Source organism: Beta vulgaris, chromosome 3, assembly GCF_026745355.1.
Source record: "Beta vulgaris subsp. vulgaris cultivar EL10 chromosome 3, EL10.2, whole genome shotgun sequence".
Taxonomy (NCBI): domain Eukaryota; kingdom Viridiplantae; phylum Streptophyta; class Magnoliopsida; order Caryophyllales; family Amaranthaceae; genus Beta; species Beta vulgaris.
Genome location: NC_079204.1, coordinates 12925884 through 12936101, shown reverse-complemented (window position 1 = coordinate 12936101; position 10218 = coordinate 12925884). Strand labels below are relative to the sequence as shown.

Here is a 10218-nt window from a genome sequence, read left to right as displayed (position 1 = left end):
TAAGATTACTTTGTATTTACGGGTAAAAACATATTGCTACATTATCTCTAGTGTTTATTGTGTAACATGGTTATGTGATGGTTGTCATGAAACTGATTAAAACAAATGGGTTTTTCTATGGATGGTCCTAAATTTTTTTAGATTTTACGTTATACGCCTTTTTTTTGTTCTACATAATACTGTTTGACTTTTAAAGGTGTTTTTGTGGTACGCTACTGTTGTTCTACATAATACTGTTTGACTTTTAAAGGTGTTTTTGTGGTATGCTACTGCTAACATTAAGTAGGTCGTGTAATTGAATTGAAATTCCTTTGGTATGCACAAAAATTAAGAATAAATATAATACAAGTTCATAAATGCTTCTCAAAAAACTGTACAATTGCATTCCATATATTGTAAGCTATGCTTTAGTTTCTTTTATTAAAACATCCTACTTTACATGGAAAAATAATAATATACAAGCAAAGTATGAGGATGTACTAAATGTTATGCCAGAAAGTCTAGGACTAACTCTCCTCCTCCTGAAGAATGTACTCTTAAATCATCCTTCGTATTCATCTCTTTTGTTCTTCAGATGTTTTCCTTTGTGTGTCTACGCGTGCGATACCCCAAAATAGTGTAATTCTGATATTCAAAGTATGTTGGATTTAATTAGCAAGATGAGCGTTTTGTAACTGGTTTCAAACAGTCGATGCTTTCCTCGTTTGAGGTGTATTAGGAAAAGCACCAAAGTTAGGCGTACATATACACTTTACTTATACAAAACAAAGCACATAATAGTTATCTAAATTGGCCAAATCTTCATTTCAACGCCAATGATAAATAGGCAGGAATAAGGGTAAAAATAAAATGTCATTGTACATACAAAGATCAGTTTATAGTACTACCATTGCTTTTAGTAGGAGTACTCCTATAGAAGAAATAAAACTCGTGGCATTGTTCCTGCAATTTGATGCCTGACAAATTTAGATGATAATTCAACAATGAAAATCAAAACACACGAAAATTATAATGAATATAGATGGTTTATGGCATTAATTGAATAATTGAAGATGGAAATAAAAGAGAGGAAGTGAGGAGAAAGGAGCTTAGGACATTAATTGAAAAATTGTAGATGGAAATAAATGAGAAAAAATGCACAAAACTTACGTGTTTCCTCTAAAATACAACTTATGAAAATTGTTCATAATATGGGCCTAGTGGGATTTGAACCCACATCATTTGTGTATTTCACAATGCTCTACCAATTGAGCTAGTACTCTAGTAGGCTATAAAATTACCAATATGTTAATTATATCATACTTTACTAACTGTGGCAATTCATAGATTAGATGGACAATATACTATCAAATACTCTCTCCGTCCCAATTTATTTGCTACATTTTGCCATTTAGGTGTGTCCTAATTTATTTGCTACATTTGCAACTATTTCTATATATAATACATAGGTCCTACACTTTATTTACAAATTTGCCATCACTCCCTCCTTGTTTTTGTAAATATTTTCATATATAGTACATAGGTCCCACAATTTACCTATTTGCTTTTTTTTTAATTCTTGTTATGACAATGGTCCCCACTCCCTCCTTGGTCTTTATGATAAAGTAAATGTGGCAGATAAAAGTAGAAGTAGAAAAAAATCTTTTGGGTCAGCGTGGATGAAGTAGGCTGACCTGTTTCCTTAAAAACACAAAACTTAATGTTTTATAATTGGGCATAAGGTAAATGGAGGTCTACTTTAAATTGTATATTTAAGCTATTTGTAAAAGGGCTTTTGGGTTCATTGCTTGCCAAGTTCACAGTAAAAACAACTTGCTCATTTCCTAATTAAGCTTCTAAGACAATCTGTAAAGTGAATCTTTTGCTTTTCTCTTGACATGATAGTGTTCATGGACTATATGAGTAAAAAAAAGTTAGTGTGCTTGCTAATATAATTTTAGGTACTACTCTCCATTCATTACTTAGATGATAATGAAACTGGTATGAGGCAAATATTTTAGAGCTATGGCCAGGGCAAACTAAAATCCCCAATAATAAAAAAAATTAACAAGGGTCGACAATCAGACTGGAAGTGTTCCAGTCCAGGTTAAATCTAACCCAAACAATCCGATACAGTTTTTCAGTCGAGACTCAGGAGTACCCGGAGCAGTTTTTGAAGAGTCCCAGCCACAAAAGATAAGTTCTAGGTTCATGTAACCGAACCCCTCTTCTAGGCTCTTGGCATTATTACTATTGTTGTCTTACATGTTAGTTTCTAGAAGTTCTATCAAATTATGATGTCATACATACATATACAAAGATTGAAACATGAAGACCGAACTCCATTAAAACATGTAAATGGCTTTCACTTGCTATTTTTTACCCAGACTTTATCTAACATGTAAATCAACTTGAAATAGAAGGCAAAGTAAGGACTTGAAGGGCTTACATAAGATCCGCCCATTGCAGGGACAAGAATTGTAGGAATCATCACACTTGTACCAAGCATCAGAATATTGTTCTAGGATGCTAAAAGGGTGGTTTCAACTGCAAGATGGCTTCTAGTTAAAAACAAAAAGAAGGAAATGCAGAAGGCTATCATACATGCAATATAAACTTAAAAGGAAAACTCTAAAAGCAGAATACATGGTGGAAATTAGGAATACTTGTTAATAACTTAGTATATACATTACTAACCATAATTTGATTGTCAGACAAGCTGGTGCATGGAGGTTATTTTTTAAAAATAAGAAATAAATACATACCTAGAGAGTTGAGCGGTAAGAGAAGGAAACAAGGACTATGCAAAACCAACACAGGTTGGATCTAGAATGTTCAGGAAAAAAACCAGAACCTGGTAGCTGGAACACAAATGCTTGGCAGTTATGAAAAGCAGAGTAGGAGGTTAATGCGAGCTAGGAAAGAGCAAAGCACCGTACTGTGATCTTCTTCTGTATTGGTACATCATCAACAAACTATATCTATTACTCTAGAATTTATCTTGTAGTTACCTATTTATAAAGAACACCCTAAAACTTCTAAAAAAAAACTAATCAACACCATAAATCAGAATGAGCTAAACCCATTTGAAACAAGCGAGAAATTGTTATCACCTACACCTCAAAAACACCCCAAAATCCAAATTTGAGACATAAAAAGTCAAGCGTTAAACACTAACCTGTTTCTAATGTTGTTGTTGTTGTTGAAATGCTGCTATCCCGAAGCCGTAGCGGAGGATGACGACAACGCCGGCGATGCAGCAGTAGACTTCGGATTCCGGCGATTCCAACCGGTGTCAGAGTGCTTGAATGAAGTGAAACTCAAGGCCAACACCAAGAAGCACTAATATCTGGACAGAAGATCCATGAACGAAGACACTTGTGCCAATGAGACATCTTAATGCAGGAATTTCATTGTGTATATTGGAACACAAACAAGAATTTTCCAAAGTTATTTAAGCAAAGATTCATCTTTCAATGGAGCCTGGGGAGGGGGTGACGAAATTCAGAATGAAGTAGAGCATAAGATGAGATATCAAATGAGATATATGATCTTGACCAAAAAAATCAATAGAACAATATTGTATGAAAAATTATCCATTTTTGGGAATACTAAACATTGATGAGTCTCAACAACAATGCGTATGTTAGAATTTGTAAAGGGAAAGGGAAAGGGAAGAGAGGGAAAAAGAGAAGTAGAGGCGAGGATAAGGAAAGATTGAGCTTGCATTTTCCTTTCAAATCTTTCCACCAAACGACTGCAAAGAAATATAAATGAATCTGGTAGGAACTATGACCAAAATAACAGCTAAGACAACCAACCAACCCATCATCATAATCTTAATCAAGACCTCAGTGCCTCAATGAGACTCTTGCCTAGGGAAAAAAAAGGGGAGATCACATATACATAGCCTTAACTTTCAAGTATAGAACAGTTGATTTCAAGTAATCTTTATACCTTATGTTCTCAAGCCAACAAGTATTTCAGTTTCACAGTCATGCATTGGTTAAACAATTGTAACACTCTCAACTCTTGATATTAAAACAGTTATTACACATCATGCACCAACCTGAAATTGAGAAGTAGGAAAATCCACAATCACATAGAGATATCAGATAACTAATGCTACAACAAGCATCTTAACTAAATTGTATCTAATTGCAAACCACAGTGTCTAAAAGCACTTAATTTTATGCTCTCGGACAAACACCACCAAGACCAATCAAATATGTTTTTCATGTAGAACTTTGTGTAAGAAAGTGATGAACTAAGCTCAAGAAGCAGAAGTTGCCTAAAAAAGCAAAACCTAAATCAACTAAAGGTACTTCAGAACATGATTGCTAGCAAAACATTCACAAGAACTTGTGATGAAGGGGTGTGTTTAATCCTCTTTCCAATTATGTCCGCAACTCTCGTTCAGGCACTTGTAAAATATTGTCATCGGTTCATCACAAGTACGATTTGGTGATGCACTGGCGTTACTGAACACAATCCAGAATTCTAGCTCTAGGATGATGTCTAGGAGGTTAATATGAAAAGCAACTAAACCACAGAATGAAAACGCAAACCAAGAGAAAATTGTCATTGGACTCATTACCCCTCCATTCCCCACCCCACCCCCTATTGTCACTGGACTCATTACCCCTATTCAGATGATCCAAAGTACTTTCTTATTGAAAAATCCCCTAGTCTCGAAAGCGTTTAAAGAATAAGCAAATTAAACAAAAAAAAGGAGTATTAGAGGACCTTGGAAGGTCGTTGCGGAGGATGTCTTCATCTTCATGTTAAGAAATGAAAAAATAAAGTAACATATAATTGAACAATCCCGCTGAAAAAGGAAAGCAAATAAAGGAGTCATCAAAAAGAAATGGAATTGACGGCAAACTAAGATCCCAGATTCAAGCAAAGTTGAATCCTGACATGGAGAAATAAAAACATCTAGAAATTACACTCTTGAAATGGTTTCTTAAAGTGTTTTCTATCTCTTCCTCCCTCTTTCTTACACATTTTTCACCTTTTTTATCCACCTCTTGTACCCTTTCCCTCACCCCTCTTGCTCCCTCTTCCTCTCTCCGTCTCAGTCTTATTTTAAGACTTAAACATGTGATTATTAAGCCCTCCTCTCTCGATCTCCTCCTCATTTCGGTGTTAGTAATTAAGAATACACAGCAAGGTTTGAAACCCTTCAAACTATTATATATACTTCATCAGCTACAACGTATCTCTTAAACCATATACCAAATACCGAATTAAAATAGGAACCCGAGTGCTTAGAAGACAAGCACCAACAATGGCATAACTAATCATATCGAAATTATTGTCCTCGGATAAATGGTTTACTAATTTATTTCTTCAATTACAAAATTTTTGTAACCACATTAAAGTCACCTAAACTATCTATGAAGTCCAAATCAGCACAAAATCACTACAAACCATTTCACTAATAAACACACAAGAAAATTGATAAATGAGCCAGAAAATGTTCGAAAATAAGCAAAAGTTCCCAAAACAAAGACTACGAAAGCATTTACTCAAGGCATTCATCATATAAATACATAAAATTTTAAAAATACCTGAATGTAGCATCCTTGGAACAGAAGAATTGGATATTGCTACAAATCTACAAAATCCATAAAAATTAAACAAAAAGTAAGCATTAAAACAGTAAAAAAATCATTCAATAAAACAGATTATGCTATAAACTAACTAAAGTGGGCTGCAACTAACTCAATTAGAGCTACAAACAATATTCATAAAACAAGCAACCAACCAACAATTTGGTCCTTGGCTCTCATTTGCCTCTTTCGCTCTATCCTCCTTCCAATTCCCTACACAACTCTTACCTCCCTCCTATGCCACTAAATCATCTTCCCTTACTCTTTCTCATATCTTTTGACACTCTCTTCTATATCTTCACTAAAACATCTCTCTAATAAAGTAACCCTTTTCTAACCCATATGTTCGCAGTCCCTTCCAATAATCTTATAAACCTACTATCCTTCACTTGGGCCTCGTAGATCTTCCACTTCAGACTAATTCTTATCATCTTTCAACATAAACTATACGTTCCAAATGTTAGTCACAGTCACTACAAAAGGTTTTTTTACCTAATATGTAAAATGATAAAAGGATGGGGTTGGCACAATAACTCAAGTCAATTTTACAGAAATTAAAAGAAAGGCACCTTGGTTGAATCTCCGGCAAATCTGTCCGGTCACAGATATAAAAGTACACCAAAATTGCCCCAAGCTCAGCTCTATCAGAAATGGAGTAATCATAAGACAAAAGGGAAAAAATATAATTATTGAGAGAAAAAGGAAATAAATGTAAAGAATCGAATATGAATTCATAGCTCTCCAAGAAACTATGCTGCTTACATGGCTCTCAATGTAGCTCGATTTTCCAGCAAAAAAGACTCATCCATTGTCACAAACCTAATATGCATCGAGGGGATTTTAAGAAACACAATAGTGTGACAAATTGAACCTAGGATTAAGAAAGTAGAACACTCAAAAAGCTACCTAATCAAGTTTGACTTAATCAATGAAGAAGAGAACTTTTGCAATGCGGATTTTGAAAGTTCCCCTTCCAAGAGTACTGCTCGGTCAACTTCCTTAGCAGCTTCATTTCCCAACTCAACAAGATTATTATCTGAATGGCTGCCATGGTAAAGTGACACACTCAGCAGAAGATATAGGAGAATGGTTAGTTTGTTCACCTCAGATAATTATAGATGACTTAATGGTCCTTAAAAAATTAGGCATACACTACATATACTTTTAGATTTCACCAAATATATCTCTTTATCAATAACTTGGAAATTACAAATCATCTCCAACTTTATGATATTTCACAAGTCATCATCATTATCATATACTAAAGACTCAAGCAACATATAGAAGAAGCACTGTTTTAAGCACATAGTACTATTAGTCTATTACAGACCTTCCAAGTCACCAAACAAAGAGGACGTGCCGACATGACACAAAAAGATTGACAGTAGGTATAAATGATCACATCGCTTGATGAAACATCGAAATTGATTAAGACACAACAGTAACATAACTAATTGAGAAGAGGTATATTGGAACTGATATTCTTAGACAATGATTGCCAAAAAGACCTATAAGCACCCTTAATTCCCTAACTATACAGAATCACAAATCCAATTCACAATATAGATATAAGTTCAAACAATCAGAATCTCCTTTAAGTGCGCAAGCGTATGTCTTCCCCAAAAAGAATATTGCCATGTCTTGGTAGTTCAACTCAAAACCGTTTAATAATCCTAACCTTAGTTGTTCATCAAACCTTTGCACCAAAATCACACTCTAGGTGCAAGTGGATCTTGGTTCCAATTTGCATAAGCAGTGTCATATTCTCTCAAACCCAGTAAATATATATTGATTTAATTTGAAAAGCAACTTACTAAATTTGAAAAGCAACTTACTAAATCATAAATATCTATGCCACCGATTCTACAGATCACAATCTCCAAAAATGGCCCACATATCCTTATAAGATGAACTTTTGGTACCCATCTAAAGTTTGTTAATCCTGCAAGATCTCATCTTGTCAATGCCATTCTACTAATTAGAGATTCATATAGTGACACATGCTTGAAGCCAAAAGGCGGATTAATTATACGAACTTCAATCGTTGATAGTCTTTTGCAAATGCATCACCTATGGAGGACTTAGATTGTAAACACAGTTTAAAACTTCACTTATAGCAAATATATAAGGAAGAGGCCACTCACACTTCAGAATGAGATGAAGACCTCTTGTACTCCAAAATCTTAGAGTAGACCCAAGCAACTAAACTTGGAATAAATCCAAGCAGAAAAGATACCTGCAACAAAAAAAAAAGGGTTGATCCATTAATCCAAAAAGGTCGTAGGAATTCAATAGAAAAGAGATCATATATTTGGAAACAAATTATAAATAAAAAAAGAACAGAGCATAAGAGGAAATACTGCAGAAAAATTCTATTACATGGGCCTATATTGGAAAGGACTACATGCAGTTCCAAAAATGAATAAAAGTTGCTACAAAAATCAACTAACAGGTTCATCACAAGAGGTATAACTGGTTCTAAAGTGAGTTGATAATTGCAAAAAAGAGACCCTTCATCACTTTTCTGACATAATGCAAAAGGCTCATTTGTTTAGATCAAATGCTTTTAAACTAATAACATAAACAACATTTTACTAAGTCAAAAGTTTAAAATAACAACAAAAAAACAATATCACATGACAAGGAATTCCATGACAAACAACAAAACTAACCTTAGGTTGTCAAACTACACACACTCACAGCAGCTAGTTTACACACATATATAAACCCATTAACCAAAAAAGATGCAGAATCATCACTTAATTTAACCATACAAATGAATAAAATAAAGAGCATTTCAGATGACCCATGAGCTAAATTCTACTCAAAAGTATGAAAATATAAATCCTTGGATAAATATGAACAATAAGCAAGAGAGACTTACAGTGCTCCGTCTTTTATCAAGATAGAAGCATTGTTTGGTCATCGTTTTGCAGAAACAACGAGGTTAAAAGCTGAACAATAATAGCAATCTCTTCCTTCCATGAAAAATTAGGGCTTTAAAATAACAAATATCAAATTAGAAGAATACCACTTTGCTTTGCTTTAAGTGAGATCAATGTCCCTTGGGTCATGGTTGCTTTCTGATCTAGGCTTCCTCTTCTCCTTCACAATCACACTTCATCAAATTGAAACCCTGAAACTCGAAAATAAACAGAAAAGGATGAGAATCCACATCAAGTAAATGGGAGGAAGAAGATTAAACCAAAAAAATAGAAACCTAAAATTCGCAAATCACTAAAAAAAAGAGAGGATTTCATCGGCAAATCACTAAAAAAAAGCCCAATTACATTTCAGTCGAAAAATGTTGGCGACTGTTGATGCCGATGAAATTGAATTGTGGTTTTGAGAGAGATAGAGAAACGATGAGAAAGAGGAGAGAGAAACCTTGTTGTGTGGAGTGAAACCAGATGAAAAGACAGAGAAAGAAGAAAGAGGAGAGGGCAGAAGAAAGGAGAACAATATATGAGGGAGAAGACAGAGAGATATGAGGAATAAGGGAGAAGGAAGAAAAACTAATCGTGCGGTTTAGATGTTGCAACGATGGAAGGCTCAGATTTTCCCATTCTTATGAACAGTGAATTGCAGCTGTTTGTGACTCAGATCACTGTAGAAATGAACAGTGTGAATCTTCCAACTTTTTAAGGGTGTAAGATATACATTTACATCAACTATTTTCTTACCTTTTTTTGATTTGAAAATTAACCTAGCTAGCTAGTTTTGAGACTTGAGAGGTTTTTTTTTGAAATGAGCAGAATAGAGTTATAAAAGGAACTACAAATTAAAAGTAAATTTGGAAAAAGTTAAAACACATTGTTTTTTTTGGGAGAACTGCAGAATTTCATAAATTAAACTAGTTTTTAGGCCCGGGCTATGCACCGGGTAGTTATATCTTTTATTTATTACTATTTTACTTTGAAATAATAACATCAAGTATCACTTGGTTTAGTGGTTAACACATTAGTATATATGCTTGTGATCTCGGGATCGAATCTTACATAATGCATTTTCTGTTTTTTTTAGTGTATGTCGATTATATAGCATAAAATACTCCAAGCGAAGGCGCCACGTGGCATCGTTCCTTGCTTAGGAACGCCTTTTAATATATTAGTATAGATAGTCATGGCATAAAGCGTATTACATACAATAGTTAGATAGCAAGTCTTGAAAGTATTTAGGGGGTTGGAGAAGTGTCCTAATTACATTAGCATCATCCGCATGGGTTTTACATTCCTTAGCTAGAGCATCCGCTACATGAATGTTCTGACGCCTAGTTACTCTAAAGATCACCGCTTGAAAGTAGTGTCGAAGCTCCCTGCAATCAATAATAATATCATTATATATATGCCATCAACTAATGTACTAGAGTTAATAATGTCCACAACCTTTTTGCAATATGAGGAGACAACAAGGTGTGATAGATTTCGACTACTAGCCACTTGCAGACCCAAACGAATGGCAAGAAGTTCAGCGTGGAAGGGGTCATTAGCAAATGTGCTAAGCTGGAAGCCCATAATTCAAATCCCGAATTACTCCTGCAACCCCTGGCCTTATATGGTTATTCAAAAAAGAAGCCTCCACACATGGACACAATGAGATGGAAAACTATCTTGGTGACAAGTCA

At 34.6% G+C, this 10218-nt stretch overlaps 1 non-coding gene across 10 annotated transcripts; it reads right to left on the bottom strand.

Moving 5' to 3' along the window:
• Positions 1-327: 327 nt before the first annotated feature.
• LOC104888926 (uncharacterized) lies at positions 328-9180 on the bottom strand. Of its 10 annotated transcripts, none has more exons than XR_007272492.2 (10): positions 8885-9177; positions 8626-8730; positions 7739-7830; positions 6501-6638; positions 6357-6413; positions 6164-6235; positions 5553-5599; positions 2429-3328; positions 888-956; positions 328-624 (listed from the first exon to the last, which is right to left on the bottom strand). It is a non-coding gene; the product is annotated as an uncharacterized LOC104888926 (transcript). The 10 variants fall into 10 exon arrangements; XR_007272491.2 differs by having other exon boundaries at positions 888-942; positions 8885-9175; XR_007272499.2 differs by lacking the exon at positions 328-624 and adding an exon at positions 8479-8488 and having other exon boundaries at positions 676-942; positions 8885-9180.
• Positions 9181-10218: the final 1038 nt, after the last annotated feature.